We start from the raw sequence: 20170 nt of genomic DNA, 5'->3' as shown, positions 1-20170 counted from the left end.
ATGAGACATTAGAGTTGGATAGAGGAGGGAGGGTGAGAAGGAGTAATGAGACATTAGAGTTGGATAGAGGAGGGAGGGTAGAGGGGAGTAATGAGACATTAGAGCTGGATAGAGGAGGGGGGTAGGGAGGGGAGTAATGAGACATTAGAGTTGGATAGGAGGAGGGAGGGTAGAGGGAGTAATGAGATGACATTAGAGTTGGATAGAGGGAGGGAGGGTAGAGGGGAGTAATGAGGACATTAGAGTTGGATAGAGGAGGGAGGGTAGAGGGGAGTAATGAGACATTAGAGTTGGATAGAGGAGGGAGGGTAGAGGGAGTGAATGAGACATTAGAGTTGGATAGGAGGAGGGGAGGGTAGAGGGGAGTAATGAGGGACATTAGAGTTGGATAGAGGAGGGAGGGTAGAGGGAGTAATGAGACATTAGAGTTGGATAGAGGAGGGAGGGTAGAGGGGAGTAATGAGACGATTAGAGTTGGATAGAGGAGGGAGGGTAGAGGGAGTAATGAGAGCATTAGAGTTGGATAGAGGAGGGAGGGTGGAGAGGGGAGTAATGAGACATTAGAGTTGGATAGAGGAGGGAGGGTAGAGGGAGTAATGAGACATTAGAGTTGGATAGAGAGGGAGGGTAGAGGGGAGTATGAGACATTATGGAGTTGGATAGAGGAGGGAGGGTAGAGGGGAGTAATGAGACATTAGAGTTGGATAGAGGAGGGAGGGTAGAGGAGTAATGAGACATTAGAGTTGGATAGAGGAGGAGGTAGGGGGGAGTAATGAGACATTAGAGTTGGATAGAGGAGGGAGGTAGAGGGAGTAATGAGACATTAGAGTTGGATAGAGGAGGGATGGTAGAGTAGAGCAGTGAAAGAGGTGATTTGCTTATCTGATGTACCTAAACAGTTGTATTTCCGGATTAGCTCTATAAACCAATTATCAGTTAAACAAATGAATTTGCCCTGCTAAGAGAGACTGGTCCAAAATGCTGCAACATACAACACACACAGATGGAAAGAATCTGTCCTTGAGGTCACTTCTGGTCGTCTTTCCACAATACAGTAGATATCACTGATATTATAGCCTGTTGGCTACTCTGATCTTATAGAATATACGTGTAGTGAGATGGGCTCTTTCCAGTCAGTAGTCAGAGGTAGAAGGTTACTGGGCTCTTGCCTCAGTCAGTATCAGAGGTAGAAGGTTACAGGCCTCTTGCCTCAGTCAGTATCAGAGGTAGAAGGTTACTGGGCTCTTGCACTCAGTCAGTATCGGAGGTAGAAGGTTACTGGGCTCTTGGCCTCAGTCTGTATCGAGGTAGAAGGGGTTACTGGGCTCTTGCCTCAGTCGGTATCGGAGTAGAAGGTTACTGGGCTTTTGTCTCAGTTAGTATCAGAGGTAGGAAGTTACCTGTCTTTCTGTATTCATATAAAGGACATGTTGCACTCGCCCTGCTTCTGTATCAGTCATGGTTTAAAGACAGGTTACTCACTGCTTCTGTATCAGTCGTATTAAAGACAGGTTACTCACTGCTTCTGTATCAGTCATATTAAAGACAGGTTACTCATGCTTCTGTATCAAGTCATATTAAAGACAATTACTCACTACTTCTGTATCAGTCATATTAAAGACAGGTTACTCACTCCTGGCAGTTGCTGTTGTAGCTGAAGGTGCATCTGAGCAGACTGTCCAGAGTCATCAGGCTGATGTGACTGAACATGTCCTGGCAGCTCTTTCCCTCGGCCTTAACAGGCGGCGCCACTTAGAACTGACACCAACAAGCAGGGGAGAGACCATGGAGTTAGTTAGAGGAATCATCTTGTATCTGTCCCATTATGGTGTCTGTGACAGACAGAAGCGTCACTGAGGCTGTCTCCCATTTTGAAGTAGTCCATTTTCTTGTTTTGTGTTTTTAAAAAAAAGCTAAAGCTAATATTGGTGATTTACAGACACCTGCAGCGCGGAGTCCTGAATCATATCTCGTGTCGTTCATTATATTGTGGCCTACTAGATAGCAGGGTGTGATATAGTTTAAGAGCCATTTGCAAACAATGCAACAAGGAGACAGAATGCTCTGATATTTGGCTGATCACCCCCAACCCATAGGGAATTCCCACCAAGTGGACTACTTTCAAATGGTGGAAGCCCTCGATGGCAGTGTACACGCTAAAACGGGTTCTATCCATGATGAGTCCTCCAACTAACTCTCTGGGATACATTGTGTGTTGCCTGCTTCACCACACTACCTCTTACATTCTCACACCAGGGGAGGCTGGCGGGAGGAGCTATAGGAGGACGGGCTCATTGTAATGGCTGGAATGGAATAGATTTAGCTCCCTCCCACCAGCCTCCTCTGTCTGACACATGCGCATCCAATGAACAAGTTTCAAAACAATCATTTGCATTCACAAATAAAAAAGAGTGACGTGGAAACGAGACTGAGCGAAAAACTCATTGCAAAAAGTGTTGACGTGTAAACGTCCCTAAATGTCCCTTTTTTTGTAACTGTGTCAAAACTTGTTTTACATTAGACAGATAAGCTTGACAAAGACAGATGGAGTGGGAGATGAGAACTACTCACAAGCTATTTGTAAGCTTATTTCCTTACTTCACTACGATCATTCTAAACTGCTCGTTTAGCGCATACATAATTACTATCAGCAACGTCTATTTGCATGTGCTGTCGAGTGCAACTAAACTAGACTAGGACTATTAAAAGGATATGTCTTCGAATATCTAGTATTTTATATACAGTGCCCTCTTGTAATTATTAGGACAGTGAAGCATCTTTTTCTTCGTTGGCTCTATACTTCAAAACTTTGCATTTGAAATCAAACAGTGACCGTGAGGTGGTAAAGTGCAGACTGTCAGCTATAATTTGAGTGTATTTTCATCCATATCGGGTGAACCATTTAGAAATTACAGCTTTTTGTATAGTCCTCCCATTGTAGGGGAGCAAAAGTATTGGGACTAATTCCCTTATATGTGTAATTAAAGTAGTAAAAGTGCATGGTATTTGGTCCCATATTCACTAGCACTCATATGACTACACTCAAGCTTGTGACTCTACACTTTTTTAAACAATTTATTTTGGTTGTGTTTCGGATTATCTTGTGCCCAATAGAAATGGAATGGTAAATAATGTATTGCATGTCATTTTGGGGTCACTTTTATTGTAATAGAATAAACATGTTTCTAAACACTTCTACGATGAATGTGGATGCTACCATGTGATGGAGGTAATTAAGCAATAAGCCTGAGTTCTGTATACGACCAATATACGCTAAGGGCTGTATCCACACTCGCGTTGCGCCCCGTTGTAAGAACAGCCCTTACCCGTGGTACTATTAGCCATTTACAAACCCCTGAGGACCCTTATTGCTATTATAAACTGGTTACCAACGTAATTAGAGCAGTAAAACTAAATGTATTGTCATACCCGTGGTATACGATCTGATATACCATGGCTTTTAGCCAATCAGAATTCATAGCTCAAACCAACCAGTTTATAATCCTGAAATTAATCATGAATATTGATCAGTGAGAAAAAGTTACAGACGACAAATATCATACCCATAGTCCCTGTGCCATAGTCCCTGTGCCCAAGAACGGGTAACCTGCCTAAATGACTATCACCTGGACAAGAACACCTATGTGAGAATGCTCTTCATTGACTACAGCTCAGCGTTCCAACACCATAGTGCCCACAAAAGCTCATCACCTGGGCTCAAGGACCCTGGGACTAAACACCTCCCTCTACAACTGGATCCTGGACTTCCCTGACGGCCGCCCCAGGTGGCAAGGGTAGGGGCAGCACACACATCTGCCACGCTGATCCTCAACACGGGGGCCCCCTCAGGTGTGCTTAGTCCCCCTCCTGTACTCCCCTGTTCACCCACGACTGTGTCCAAGCACGACTCCAACACCATCATTAAGTTTGCCCTGACGACACAACAGTGGTAGGCCTGATAACCAACAATGATAAGAGCAGCCTATAGGGGAGGAGGTCAGAGACCTGGCAGTGTGGTGCCAGGACAACAACTTCTCTCCCTCAATGTGAGCAAGACAAAGAGATGATCGTGGACTACGGGAAACGGAGGGCCAAAACACGCCCCCCATTCACGATCTCACACAGCGGTACGAAGCGCCAAGTCTAGGTCCAAAAAGGCATCCTTAACAGCTTCTACCCCCAAGCCATAAGACTGCTGAACAATCAATCAAATAACCACCCGGACCATTTGCATTGTCCCCCCTATTTTCTTAAAACTGCATTGTTGGTTGGGCTTGTAAGTAAGCATTTCGTAAGGTCTACACCTGTTGTATCGCGCATCTGACAAATACCATTTTATTTTATTTGATACCCAAAGACATGCTAACCTCTCACCATTACAATAACAGGGAAGGTTAGCATTTTATATCATACCCCGAAGACATGCTAACCTCTCACCATTACAATAACAGGGAGGTTAGCATTTTTATATCATACCCCCCAAGACATGCTAACCTCTCACCATTACAATAACAGGGGAGGTTAGCATTTATATCATATCCCCAAACATGCTAACCTCTCACCATTACAATAACAGGGAGGTTAGCATTTTTGGGGGGGTATAACTTTCTCACTCATCATTATTCACGATTCATTCAGGATTATCCTTCATCATGGTAGCATCCACATTCATGTAGAATTGTTTTTATTTACAATAAAAGTGACACCAAAATGACACAATACATTATTTACCATTAATTTCTATTGGGTACAAAATAATCTGAAACTCAACCAAAACAAACAGCAAATGCATCCAACAAGTTTGTAGGAGTCCAAGCTTGATGTGTCATTACGTGCTAGGGAATATGGGACTAAATGACTTAACTTTTGACTACTTTAATACACACATATAAGGGAATTAGTCCCAATACTTTAGCTCCCCTAAAATGGGAGGGACTATGTACAAAAAAACTGCTGTAATTTCTAAATGGTTCACCCGGAGATATGGATCCAAAGTTTTCAAGTATAGAGCCAAAAGAAGCCAAAATGCTTCACTGTCCCAATAATTACGGAGGCGTTGAGAAGGAGCAAGAGAAGCTGGTGCAAAAAAAAGAACTTGTGCACTATACCACTTGTTTCTCTAACATGTTTCATGTTAAGGGCCAAATGCCTTAGAGTTTACTTGAGTGTTCCTCAAATGAACCACACGATCAGTGCTGTTGCTCCATAGACTCCGATGCATGATGTTGGTGGAGTGGTTAGGGAAGGTCCTGACATAGTTCTTGAGGATGTCGAAATGGAAGGCAGGAGGAGTAGGCGTCTGCGACGAGACCAGTCCTCTCCGTTACTCAGGAGGACTCTGTCCTGTAGGACAATATTACTGTAGCTGTGACTAGGACAGAGGATCTGAGAGTACTGTATATACTATAGGAAATATTACTGTAACTAGGACAGAGTATCTGAGAGCACTGTATATAGTATAGAAATATTACTGTGACTAGGACAGAGTATCTGAGAGTACTGTATATACTATAGGAAATATTACTGTAACTAGGACAGTATCTGAGAGCACTGTATATACTATAGGAATATTACTGTGACTAGGACAGAGGACCTGAAAATACTGTTATAGTATAGCAAATATTACTGTAACTGTGACTAGGTCAGAGGATCTGAGAGTACTGTATATACTATAGAAAGATATTATAACTGTGACTAGGTCAGAGGATCTGAGAGTACAGTATATACTATAGGAAATATTACAGTGACTAAGGAGCAGAGGATCTGAGAGTACTGTATATAGTAGGAAATATTACTGCAACTAGGACAGAGGATCTGAAAGTACTGTATATACTATAGGAAATATTACTGTGACTAGGAGCAGAGGATCTAAGAGTACTGTAATAATCCTGGGGACAGTAAATGAAAGATGTTCATATTTTGTCCTTACCCAGCCATGGTCTCAGGAACCCATAGAACAGCTCATCTTTGACTATGATGGAAGCTGCAGAAGGATGGACGAATGGTGGGAAAGCTAGTTGTTGTCAAAAGTTTGAGAATGACACAAATACAAATTTTCACAAAGTCTGCTGCCTCAGTTTTGATGAGGAATGCAATTTGCATATACAGTGGAAAACAAGTATTTAGTCAGCCACCAATTGTGCAAGTTCTCCCACTTAAAAAAAGATGAGAGAGGCCTGTAAATTTCATCATTGGTACACGTCAACCTTATGACAGACAAATTGAGATTTTTTTTCCCAGAAAATCACATTGTAGGATTTTTTATGAATTTATTTACAAATTATGGTGGAAAATAAGTATTTGGTCACCTACAAACAAGAAGCAAGATTTCTGGCTCTCACAGACCTGTAACTTCTTCTTTAAGAGGCTCCTCTGTCCTCCACTCGTTACCTGTATTAATGGCACCTGTTTGAACTTGTTATCAGTATAAAAAGACACCTGTGTCCACAACATCAAACAGTCACACTCCAAACTCCACTATGGCCAAGACCAAAAGAGCTGTCAAAGGACACCAGAAACAAAATTGTAGACCTGCACCCATTCTCGGAAGACTGAATCTGCAATAGGTAAGCAGCTTGGTTTGAAGAAATCAACTGTGGGAGCAATTATTAGGAAATGGAAGACATACAAGACCACTGATAATCTCCCTCGATCTGGGGCTCCCACGCAGATCTCACCCGTTGGAGTCAAAATGATCACAAGAACGGTGAGCAAAAATCCCAGAACCACACGGGAAACCTAGTGGAATGACCTGCAGAGAGCTGGGACCAAAGTAACAAAGCCTACCATCAGTAACACACTACGCCCGCCAGGGACTCAAATCCTGCGTGGCAGACGTATCTCCCCTGCTTAAGCCTGTACATATCCATGCCCGTCCAAAGTTTTCTAGAGTGCATTTGGATGATCCAGAAGAGGATTGGGAGAATGTCATATGGTCAGATGAAACCAAAATATAACTTTTTGGTAAAAACTCAAATTGTCGTGTTTGGAGGACAAAGAACACTATACTTTCTGTGAAGCATGGGGTGGAAACATCATGCTTTGGGGCTGTTTTTCTCGTGCAAAGGGACCAGGGACGACTGATCCATGTAAAGGAAGAATGAATGGGGCCATGACGTGAGATTTTGAGTGAAAACCTCCTTCCATCAGCAAGGCATTGAAGACGAAACGTGGCTGGGTCTTTCAGCATAACAAGATCCCAAACACACCGCCCGGGCACATGAAGGAGTGGCTTCGTAAGAAGCATTTCGGTCCTGGAGTGGCCTAGCCAGTCTCCAGATCTCAACCCCATTGAAAATCTTTGGAGGGAGTTGAAAGTCCGTGTTGCCCAGGTCGACAGCCCCAAAACATCACTGCTCTAGAGGAGATCTGCATGGAGGAAACGGGCAGCAAAATACCAGCAACAGTGTGTGAAAACCTTGTGAAGACTTACAGAAAACGTTTGACCTGTGTCATTGCCAACAAAGGTATATAATAAAGTATTGAGAAACTTTATTATTGAAACCAAATACTTATTTCACCATAATTTGCAATAAATTCATTAAAATCCTCACAATGTGATTTTCTGGATTTTTTCCCTAATTTTGTCTGTCATAGTTGATGTGTACCTATGATGAAAATTACAGGCCTCTCATCTTTTTAAGTGAGAGAACTTGCACAATTGGTGGCTGACTAAATTTTTCCCCCACTGTACTCCAGAATGTCATGAAGAGTGATCAGATTAATTACAATTAATTGCAAAGTCCCTCTTTGCCATGAAAATGAACAATCCCCAAAAACATTTCCACTGCATTTCAGCCCCTGCCACAAAAGGACCAGCTGCCATCATGTCAGTGATTCTCTTGTTAACACAGGTGAGAGTGTTGACGAGGACAAGGCTGGAGATCCTCTGTCATGCTGATTGAGTTAGAATAACAGACTGGAAGCTTTAAAAGGAGGGTGGTGCTTGAAATCATTGTTCTTCCTCTGTTAAGACCATGGTTACCTGCAAGGAAACATGTGCTCGTCATCATTGCTTTGCACAAAAAAGGGCTTCACAGGCAAGGATATTGCTGCTAGTAAGATTGCACCTAAATCAACCATTTATCGGATCATCAAGAACTTCAAGGGAGAGAGAGGTTCAATTGTTGTGAAGAAGGCTTCAGGGCACCCAAGAAAGTCCAGCAAGCGCCGGGACCGTCTCCTAAAGTTGATTCAGCTGCAGGATCGGGCACCACCAGTGCAGAGCTTGCTCAGGAATGGCAGCAGGCAGGTGTGAGTGCATCTGCACGCACAGTGAGGCGAAGCGACTTTTGGAGGATGGCCTGGTGTCAAGAAGGCAGCAAAGAAGCCACTTCTCTCCAGGAAAAACATCAGGGACAAACTGATATTCTGCAAAAGGTACAGGATTGGACTGCTGAGGACTGAGGTAAAGTCATTTTCTCTGATGAATCCCTTTCCGATTTTATGGGGCATCCGGAAAACACCTATCACATCTTCACTTAGAAAGTGTCGGCTGCAGACTCGTTTGTTGTAAGAAAGTTGACTCGTCGAATGTTAATCACCCACCGTTTATGTAATTCACTGTCTTTCGGGAAAAGTAAAAAAAACTAACAGAAGAATTGCATCTGGCAGACACTGTACATTCGCGCACACAGCAGTGATGGCTGGAAGAGCTGTCATCACGTTTTTGAAAGCGACACTTTCGATGCGTTTACACGTCATCGTGTTATAAGTCAAGACGAAGTATCCAAGTAAAAACATTAACATAAACATTAAGATAAACAACAACAACGACGAAAAATGCCGTTTGGATGTTTTTGACGACAAGCATTCAACGCTAATACGGTAGCACAGCGTTCTACGATAACCGGAAGTTTTAACGCCATCCTGAGAATTTAACCGGAAATACGTCATGCTCGCCTGTGCATATTGCCTATTGTTCTCCACAAGCCCCTAATCAAATTATTATATAACCTCTCCAAAAAAAAGTAGCGTTGTCGTTTTTCACACATTTATATATCTTGTTGTATGTGAGTCTATGCAAATGTTCACAGGCTGATCAAAGAATGTTGGAGATAAGTTGGAATGTTCACATGCTCATTGAAAATGACTGTATCAAACAACAATGGAACATCCTATTGGGATGGATCTCATTTTAAAATCCATTGGATTTGGTTCATTTTTGCTGTCATATCTGATGATTTACCTAGGCTGATTCACCATTGAAATAATGGTGTTACAAATAGCAGAACAACATATTTGTTTTAGGGAAGTTGGTCATACTGGGAAATAAGTTCAAGAGATCCAGATATGCTACCATGTTGGTTTTATAGTTGCCACCTTGTATAGCAATACTCAGCATGCTAACATGAAAGGTGTGCTCTGTCATTTGTTGAGTTGTCCCAGCAAGTTAAAAAAAAACTCATATTTAAGGTAAACACAAATTATCTCTAAAAATAAACATTGGTGATTATAAGCTATTCTGTCCATGACCATCTTAAAATGATCCTCTCTAACCTTACAAGTTATTTCATGAAATATGATCATATTGATATGATAATAAGCATTTTGTAGCCATAAGTTCGGTGTCTGACTGACAAATTTGATTGAAATGATGCAATCGGTGATTAGAAAAAATCTTTTAGCAATTGGACTATTGCTGATGCCTTGGATAACCCTCAGCAGCCACTAACCAATACATATCTCAGTAGGTCCTATACTGCAATATACTATGTTTCCATCTATGAAGGCAGTTAACCTAAGGCTTTAATACTTCACCAGCTATGTAAGTTGATTCCTTCATCTTCAGGGGGTTTGTTAGAAAGTTACGTTGGAATGCAGTGTACAGTATATATGATAGGATTCAAGACGTAGATGTTATATTATTGGCATGATATTGTATATCATTAGATCCCCTTTTAGGAACATAATAGATACATGTTTAATTGTTTGAAATTGAAATATAGAAATGAGGGATGCAAATACCTCCCAGACCAGTTATATGATGTGTTTTGGAACATTACTGGAACCGTTTTGCTAATACTTCATGTCACGTTTCTTGATGTTAACACAATTTCTAGAATCATATTGAATTATCTTTTTAATTTAACAGACATCAATGAATGCTTCTAAACTTTTTGTAAGTGTTTTTAATGTATTTGAAACGGTTACAAAACTCAGCAATTCTGACAACTTTTTGGGCATATTCTTACCATGATTCTGGTAATATTTTGCTAAAGACACGTAACTGACATACTTGAGCCATCGTTTTGTGTTGTCCTCATTGTAACACACATTTTAAGCCATTATTGGTCTTATTACACCAGTTATTTATTCAGCTATGGCCATGCAAACGGAATCCAGTTCCTCCCTTATGAAATTAATGGCAGCCATCTTGAACATAGGCTACTGGGACTTCTCATAGACAAAATCTATGATGACTCTACTGTTTATTGCTCAAACACTTTCCCAATGGGTCACCTGGTTCTGTGTGAAATGTGGCGTAGTTATCATCTGGTACCATGTGATAACAGAGCGCATCCCAATACTGCCCATTCTTTTTTTTAGTCATTTAGCAGACGCTCTTATCCAGAGCGACTTACAGGAGCAATTAGAGTTAAGTGCCTTGCTCAAGGGCACGTCGACAGATTTTTCACCTGGTCGGCTCGGGGATTAGAACCAGCGACCTTTCGGTTACTGGCACAACGCTCTTAACCACTAAGATACTGAGCTATTCCGTCTCCATGCACCACAAAATGCATACATGTATGACCTTTGATCCCCCAAGGTGGGCCCATAGACAATCCAATTGTTTCATACCTTAATTTGTGTTGTATCATGAAGTTAATAAAATATCAATTGTGCTAGCATAAGAAGATTGTTCCCTGACAATACAAAGCTATATTTCATGCCCTCAGTCCTGTTGGCCCAACTAGCCCCATAACATAACATATCATGCAGTGATAACCACATTTAGCTACCTCCGATAAGTGCTTATCATACTGAAATATAACCCACAGACATGGACCTTATTGAAAATCATTGTTAGACTTTGCCACCCCAAAGTGGACAAATATGTGATATTTGTCCCTCTGGCCCATGGACTAAATGAGGTGGTCCTCTGTATACAGGGTCCTGTTCATTAGGGCACACAACTAAAAACGTTTTGAAACATTTAGCAATGGGAAATGAAAATGTGCATTTCTTATTTGGACAATTCCAGGTAGTCCCTCCCTGTTTCAGTTGGTTTTCTTCAGCTTGGTGCCCCAATGAACAGGACCCAGGAGGGGGGGGGAGTGAACAGGACCCAGGAGGGGGGGAGTGAACAGGACCCAGGAGGAGGGGAGTGAACAGGACCCAGGAGGAGGGGAGTGAACAGGACCCAGGGGGGAGTGAACAGGACCCAGGAGGAGGGGAGTGAACAGGACCCAGGAGGAGGGGAGTGAACAGGACCCAGGAGGGGGCAGTATGTACCTGGCGCCAGCAGCAGAGGCTTGATGTAGTCAGGGTGGAAGAGGCGTACCAGGGAGTAGAAGGGCCCCAGAAACCAGGAGCAGGAGTGGCTGTAGGTTCTTACCAGCTGATCCACCGCCTGCAGACCCTCCTCCGTGCTCCGCATCTAACACACACACAAACACACACAAACACACACACACATGCACGCAGGCATGCACACGTACATGCACACACACGTACATGTACGCATGTATGCACACATGTTCACGTGCACATGCAGACACACACACACACACACACATTGTGGTTTATAATATATGAATAGACATAAACAAGTATATTTCATGAGGAAAACAAAGACAGTGAAGGTAAACAGTAGGGAGGAGGGGGGTCCTCTGGTTCCTCCAGAATTGTGAAATTTGAAGGTAATGTTTCATGCTGTACTATTGCTGAAACCAAACCTCCATGTGAAATATCCAGTCACTGGTGTCACAAAAACACTGAAGAAACAACTGCAAGACTGATACAAAGCTACTTCTTTATAACCACAGGCTTGGGGGGGGGATAGTGGTGTGAAATGAGTTACCAATAAAGACTTTAGCAGTATATTTATTTTTACATTTGACAACTGAAGTTGTAAAAGACAGGCTTTAGTTTTCAGTGTTTGTGGTGGAAGGGACACTTACTGTAGCATTGTGAACCACAGGAAGAACCTTTTCCTGTAAACAAAGCACTGCTGTCTAACAGTCAGCATCGCCAGCCTAATACAAAATGGTGGTCACTGAGACTTAAAACATCCACTGAATTCATTAAAAACATTTCCTTTCCCAAGAGCAACATAAATTAAAATTAATATTGGATCACCTTTATTAACAAAGGTCAATTTTTCAGCTCAACATGCAGGTAGCAGTGTAGGGGTTAATGTCCTGTCAATTCCATCCATTAATTCAGTCTACACATACATACACACACACACACGCAAACACACACACACGTGCGCACGCACACATGCACGCACACACACACACACACACACAGAGAGAGAGAGTCTGTTTTGTCACCTCTCCCAGGTGTCCCATTAGCCAGTTGTGTGTGGGCGGCTTACTGAAGCACCGGAGACGTCTAGTGAACTGAGCATGGCTCCACAGCAGACAGACGACACGGAGGGACAGGAGGAGGAGGAGAACCAGAGCAGAGAGCTGGAGGAGAACAGAGATGGAGCAGAGAGGAGACAGGAGACCTCCCAGACCCAGGAGTCCATCTAGCAGACGACCCAGCACTGCATCCACAACAGCCATCCTGTACAGACACAACACCATCAACCAGAAATCAAATAAAGCTATTCTATTCTATTCTATCAATCCTGTATGACAGACAGTAGAGACACAACAAGGGTTGAGAACATATAGAAAGACGTTCCGCTTTGTCAACAGAAACAGCAGATCTTTTAACACAATGTATTTCAACTGATATAACGATGTGCTGTCTCATAGACCGTAGAGTCAGCCTATACAGTGCAACAAGAATACAATCCTATATCACCTGAACTAGTGAATAACAATACCCTGAACAAACTTAGTATGATGGCTTTCCTCGCTTCATCGCACAAAGACTGAAATATATAGTAGACCTATTTATAGATGGTAGTCTGCGCACACAGATACTTGCCTCTCTTAGAAGAGCTGACTGGCTTGGTTTAGTTCCTCTTAAGCATTGAGACAGTCTCACCCCTAGCCCCCTTTCAACATCTCTTTATTTGAATCTCTTTCCGCCACAGATTGACTCAACACACAACAGGGAACCTACATGCTGTTAACCCATAGGGCCCTGGTCGAAAGTAGTACACTAGAAACGGAACAGGGTGCTGTTTGGGTCAGAAGCCTGGAAAGCAGAGAACCACTGCCACCCATGTGGTCATTTTGACCCCTGAGGCATATGTTTGATCAAAGGTGGTTGTCACGGTTTCGGCCGAGGCTGCCTCTCTTCCTTGCTCGGGCAGGCTTCGGCGTTCGTCGTCTCCGGAATACTAGCTGCCACCGTTGTATGTTTCTATGTTCGTTTGTTCTGGTCTGTATTGTACACCTGTTATCGTTTAGTGTCATTAGTGTCCTATAAGTTCTCGTTGTGTTTGTCAGGTGTTGTGTGTGATTGTTTAACTGTCGTGCGTTTTTGCTGGACGTATATCTGTTTGCTCGGTTGAGCTATTCTCCATTGTGTTGGAGTGTTTTGTCGCACCTGTGTAGTGCGCCCGTTTTGTTTTCTCCTGCGTGCGGAGTTTCGCCTTCGGGCTATTTTGTGCGTTTCTCTTGTGGATATTTCACTAAAGTCTTTGGACTGTACTTCTGCATCCTGCGCCTGATTCCACCACCACACCCACCTACAGCATCACTGATAGAATCACACACCTGCTCGAATGGAATCAGCAGGAGCCGCAGCAGCACAGGAGACGCTGGAGGACAGGGTCCGCGAGCAGAATGACCAGATCCTGCGGATGGGGTCCGCCCTGCAGGAGGTGATCACCACCATCCGACGCTGGGAGACCCGAGGGACACCTCCACCGCCATCTTCCCTGCCCTCACCATCGGCAAGTCAGCCCATTCCCGCTCCGGAACCCAGAGGAGTTCGACTCTCGCTCCCGAGGGCCTACGATGGGACCGCTGCCGGGTGTCAGGGATTCCTTCTCCAGGTGGAGCTTTACCTGGCCACCGTGCACCCGGGCGCCCTCGGGACACGAGGCGTGTCCGCCCTGATCTCCTGCCTTTCCGGCAAGGCGTTGGAATGGGCCAACGAGAGTGGAGGAGAATAGACGCTACCACCGTCACGTCAGCCGACGAGTTCTCCCGCCGCTTCAGGGCGGTGTTTGACCATCCCGGGGCGGACGGGGGGCGTCTGTTCTGCCTCCGGCAGGGGGAAGAGGAGTGCCCAGTAGTTCGCCTTGGAATTCCGTACTCTAGCGGCGGATGCAGGGTGGAATGAGCGGGCCCTCATCGATCACTACCGCTGTAGTCTACGTGAGGACGTCCGTGGGAGCTGGCCTGTAGGGACACCAGCCTCTCGTTCGACCAGTTGGTCGACATGTCCATCAGGCTGGATACCCTGCTAGCTACCGCTGGACGTCCCGAGGGGTCCGTCCATTTCACCCTCCAGCGCCTCCCGAGCCGTGCCCCATGGAGCTCGGGGCGCTGGCGCTAGAGAGAGGAGGGTCGGATTACGAGGGGGTCCATCTCCTGCACCAACTGTGGTCGGGGAGGACACACCGCGGCTAGGTGCTGGGGATGGCCTCCTAGGGGAGAAGACGACAGGTCCCGCACTGGGGAGTCCTTCCAGGTGAGTAGGCGCCCACTCACCCAGAGCTCTCTGTTGCACACTTCTGTATACCTGTGCGTTTTCCACAGTAGCACTCATTCCCAGCATAAGGCGCTGGTAGATTCAGGCGCGGCTGGGAATTTAGTTGATAAGAAATTTTGTTTAGCCTTAGGGATTCCCCCTTCTCCCTGTTGACGTCCCCTTCCCGTTCATGCCTTAGATAGCCGTCCGTTGGGTGCGGGCTTGATCAGGAGGTCACGGCGCCACTTAGGGATGTGTGCGCAGGGGGGTCATCAGGAGATGATCCAGCTATTTCTGATCGACTCGCCTGCGTATCCGGTGGTGCTGGGCATGCCCTGGTTGAGTACCCATAACCCATCTATTTCGTGGCAGGAGAGGGCTCTGATGGAGTGGTCTGCCCAGTGTGTGGGTCGATGTTTGAGGCGTTTCCGTAGGGGCTACCTCGGTGGAGAGTCCAAACCAGGTGCCCGCATTGCACGTTCCCCCTGAGTATGGGGATTTGGCTATTGTGTTCAGTAAGTCGAGGGCGACGCAGTTGCCTCCCCCATAGGCAGGGAGATTGTGCGATAGACCTCCAGGCAGGAGCTGCGCTCCCACGGAGTCATGTGTATCCTCTGTCTCAGGAGGAGAAGAGGCTATGGGAGACTTACATAGACGAGTCTCTGAGACAAGGATACATACGGCCCTCCACTTCCCCTGCGTCCTCGAGTTTCTTTTTGTGAAGAAAAAAGGATGGTGGGTTACGCCCGTGCATAGATTACCGTGGTCTCAATCAGATCACGGTGAAGTACAGTTATCCACTCTCGGCTGATTGCGACCATGACAGAGTCATTGCACGAAGCGCGGTTCTTCACTAAATTAGATCTCAGGAGCGCGTACAACTTGGTGCGCATTAGGGGGGCGATGAATGGAAGACAGCCTTTAGTACCACCTCGGGCCATTCCGAGTATCTTGTCATGCCATACGGGTTGATGAACGCTCCGTCAGTTTTCCAATCATTCGTGGATGAGATCTTCAGGGACATGCAGGGGCAGGGGGTGGTCGGGTGTACAAAGATGACATTCTCGTGTGCTCGCCTACCCGAGTCGAGCATGTGGCCCTGGTGCGCCGAGTGTTGCGGAGGCTGTTGGAGCACGACCTGTATGTCAAGGCAGAGAAGTATCTGTTTTTCCAGGAGTCGGTCTCCTTTTTGGGTTATCAGTTGTCTGCGTCAGGGTGAAGATGGAGGTAGACCGGGTGTCAGCCGTGCAGATTGGCAAACGCCAACCACTGTGAAGGAGGTGCAGCAGTTTTTGGGGTTTGCGAATTACTACCGGAGGTTTATCCGGGGGTTTTGGACAGGTGGCAGCTCCCATAATGTCTCTTTTGAAGGGGGTCCGGGTCGTCTGCAGTGGTCAGCCGAGGCGGACAGGGCGTTTGGGAGGCTGAAGGACCTGTTTACCTCGGCTCCGGTGCTGGCGCATCCGGATCCCTCTTACCATTTCAGGTAGAGGTGGACGCGTCAGAGGCGGTATAGGAGCCGTGCTCTCTCAACGGTCCGGCACGCCACCTAAGCTCCGCCCCTGTGCTTTCTATTCCAAGAAGCTCAGTCCGGCGGAGCGAAACTATGACGTAGGGGGACAGGGAGCTGTTAGCCGTGGTACAGGCCCCTAAAGGTGTGGAGGCACTGGCTTGAGGGGCTCAACACCCTTTCCTCATTTTGACGGACCACCGTAACCTGGAGTACATCCGGGCAGCGAAGGAGACTGAACCCTCGCCAGGCGAGGTGGAATATGTTTTGACCCGGTTCACATTTAAAATCACGCATACATCCCTGGGTCACAGAACGGTGAGGCAGACGCACTGTCTCGGCGGTATGACACGGAGGAGAGGTCCGTGGAGCCCACTCCCATACTGCCGGAGTCTTGTCTGGTGGCTCCGTAGTGTGGGAGGTCGATGCTGAACTCGGCGGGCGTTACGCACCGACCCTAGTCCACCTCAATGCCCGGAGGGTCGGGAGGTACGTTCCGCTCGAGGTTCGGGATCGATTGATCTATTGGGCTCACACGTCACCCTCCTCTGGACACCCTGGTATCGGCTGGACAGTGCACTGCCTTAGTGCTAAATACTGGTGGCCCACGTTGGCGAGGGATGTGAGGGTTTATGTTTCCTCCTGCTCGGTGTGCGCCCAGTGTAAGGCGCCTAGATATCTGCCTAGGGGTAAGTTACTGCCCCTGCCCGTTCCACAACGACCATGGTCTCACCTCTCGGTGGATTTCATCACTGACCTTCCTCCTTCACAGGGGAATACCACTATACTGGTCGTTGTGGACCGGTTTTCTAAGGACTGTCGTTTGCTCCCTATGCCGGGCCTTCCCTACTGCCCTGCAGACCGCCGAAGCGCTATTCACCCATGTGTTCTCGGCACTACGGGGTACCCGAGGATATTGTGTCTAATCGAGGTCCCCAATTTACCTCCAGAGTCTGGAGAGCTTTTATGGAGCGGTTGGGGGTCTCGTGAGCCTCACTCGGGTTACCACCCGAGAGTAATGGGAAGGTGGAACGTGTGAACCAGGATGTGGGGTAGGTTTCTCAGAACATACTGCCAGGACCGGCCGGAGGAGTGGGCAAGATGCGTTCCTGGGCCGAAATGGCCCAGAATTCCCCTACGCCATTCCTCCACTAACCTAACCCCTTTCCAATGTGTGTTAGGTTACCAGCCGGTTCTGGCACCTGTGGCAGCAGAGCCAGATCGAGGCTCCTGCGGTGGATGAGTGGGTGCGGCGCTCGGAGGAGACATGGAACGCTGCACACGTCCATCTGCAGCGGGCCCTCCGTCGTCAAAAGGCGAGCGCCGATCTCCACCGCAGTGAGGGACCGGTGTACGCACCTGGTGATCGAGTCTGGCTCTTTACCAGAAACCTGCCCCTCCACCTGCCCTGTCGGAAACTGGGTCGGCGGTTTGTAGGGCCATTTAAAGTCCTGAGAAGATTGAACGAGGTGTGTTACAGATTACAACTGCCTGTTGAGTATAAAAGTATTAACCCCTCGTTCCATGTGTCTCTTCTCAGGCCGGTGGTAGCTGGCCCACTCCAAGAAAATGAGATCAGGGAGACTCCTCCGCCCCCATTGGACATCGAGGGGCACCGGCGTACTCCGTGCGGTCCATCTTGGATTCGAGACGTCGGATGGGGGGTCTCCAATATCTAGTGGAGTGGAGGGTACGCCCGGAGGAACGGTGCTGGGTGCCGAGGAGAGACATTTTGGACCGTCTCTCTGACGGAATTCCCATCGTGGTCACCCGACGCACCCTGCTCCGCGTCCTCCTGGTCGTCCCCCGAGGCCGGAGTCGGCGCACGTCTGGAGCAGCGTCAGGGGGTACTGTCACGGTTTCGGCCGAGGCTGCCTCTCTTCCTTGCTCGGCCAGGCTTCAGCGTTCAATCGTCTCCAGAATACTAGCTGCCACCGTTGTATGTTTCTATGTTCGTTTGTTCTGGTCTGTATTGTACACCTGTTATCGTTTAGTGTCATTAGTGTCCTATAAGTTCTCGTTGTGTTTGTCAGGTGTTGTGTGTGATTGTTTTACTGTCGTGCGTTTTTGCTGGACGTATATCTGTTTGCTCGGTTGAGCTATTCTCCATTGTGTTGGAGTGTTTTGTCGCACCTGTGTAGTGCGCCCATTTTGTTTTCGCCTGCGTGCGGAGTTTCGCCTTCGGGCTATTTTGTGCGTTTCTCTTGTGGATATTTCACTAAAGTCTTTGGACTGTACTTCTGTGTCCTGCGCCTGATTCCACACCCACCTACAGCATCACTGACAGTGGTTTATTCAATTCTTCCAATGTTTCATGACTTTGTCAATCAACTTGTTCTTAACAAATCTGAATCATTGTTTTAGTGTTTCTGTATCAATGTGGACATTTTGAAAATTCCTTTTGGGGTCATTTTAATTCCGCCTATAGTAATTTGATAAATATAACCTTTATTTCAATCTAGGTTTCTCTGGAGACATAATGACATGTTATCCATACCACCAGAGGGTGGAGAGACGTGTATTTGTGATTTTGACCAGATAGACAGACCATCTGTAGAGATATAGCACCCCATGTACTCGCCTAAGATTAGACTTTTTTTATATCACGCATCGTATGACTGTGTACAAAACCAAAATTACCTTATTTGTGTGCATATAAAATCTGCCAATGGTATAAAAAGTCTGTAGTTCAATGCTTCCCATTTTCTGCATGTGCATCTTTCGACGCAAAACCCACCACTGGTGTTTCATATGATCATAGCACCAGGTCCAATCCAAGTGCCGTTTAGCAAACTCCAGGCATTTACATTTGTTGAATGACATTGAAAATAGAGCAGAAAAGAACCCCATACCTACTGTAGAATGGTCCTGGGGCCCTTGTTAAGGTCAACGGCATCGTGAACTTTATCCGTTATCATGACATCATAACCCACAACTTGGTTGCCTCTGCCAGGAAGCTGAATAGGATCTTCAAGCAAGACAATAACACCAAGAACACATAAAAATAAATCCACAAAGAAATGGTTAATTGACCATGGTGTAATGTTCCTCTCAATGTGTTCTCCAATCTCACAAAACATCTCAGAAAAGGGCTCAGCGCTGTTATCCTCACAAGGTATTGAAAGGTATTGAAAACAGGGGTACCAATCATTTTGACCTCTAGGTTTTTGAGAAAAGTATTATTTGTTAAACAAAATATATCTCTGAGCAATTGTATGAGCATAACAAAATATAATTTTGAAATGTTTTGAGCATACGATACAGCTTAGTAATTGTATTATTTATTTATTTGGACTTATTTTATACAGTCTTTTTTTGCTCATCTTTATCAAGGCCAATCATTTTGGACCTGACTGTATGTGTGTCGTGTCGCCTTATGACGGTGTTAAGACCATCGAAATAGAAGAATGGGTAGAACGTTCTTGGAACCTCTGGCAAGTTGACTGCTGAACTAACTCAGGGGTACACATACAACGACAAAGCTGGTTTTGTGATGTATAATTTTCATGGCAATTTTGAAAAGTTAATACTAGGACTATTTGCTCTCAATGACTTCTTTGGATGAACAGATGTTGAGTATCTGTAAAGTACAGTATCTTCTCATTCTCTCAGTCATCCCTGAATGAGAGAATGCAATTTAATATATGAAAATTATAATGTACAGAGAAGAGAGGTTATTTACATTTTAGTCATTTAGCAGACGCTCTTATCCAGAACGACTTACAGTTAGTGAGTGCATACATTTTTCATACTTGTAACGATCCCGGCAGTCTGAGTCGGGTCCTGTCTGTGGACTAGTTTTTCCGCTCGTGATCTCCAGTTTCCCGAGGGTTCTGGAACGCTCCGGGGAGCTCTCTTGATTTCCGCACCTGCATCCCATCAGCAATCTGCACACCT

General features: G+C 45.8%; 1 pseudogene; it reads right to left on the bottom strand.

Annotated features, from left to right (window-relative positions):
- Nucleotides 1–1629: 1629 nt before the first annotated feature.
- On the bottom strand, nt 1630–13182 carry LOC123490216 (annotated as a pseudogene).
- Between the last annotated feature and the right edge of the window lie 6988 nt (nt 13183–20170).

Source organism: Coregonus clupeaformis, unplaced genomic scaffold (assembly GCF_020615455.1).
Source record: "Coregonus clupeaformis isolate EN_2021a unplaced genomic scaffold, ASM2061545v1 scaf3540, whole genome shotgun sequence".
Classification (NCBI taxonomy): Eukaryota; Metazoa; Chordata; class Actinopteri; order Salmoniformes; family Salmonidae; genus Coregonus; species Coregonus clupeaformis.
This window is presented reverse-complemented; position numbering and strand designations above follow the sequence as displayed.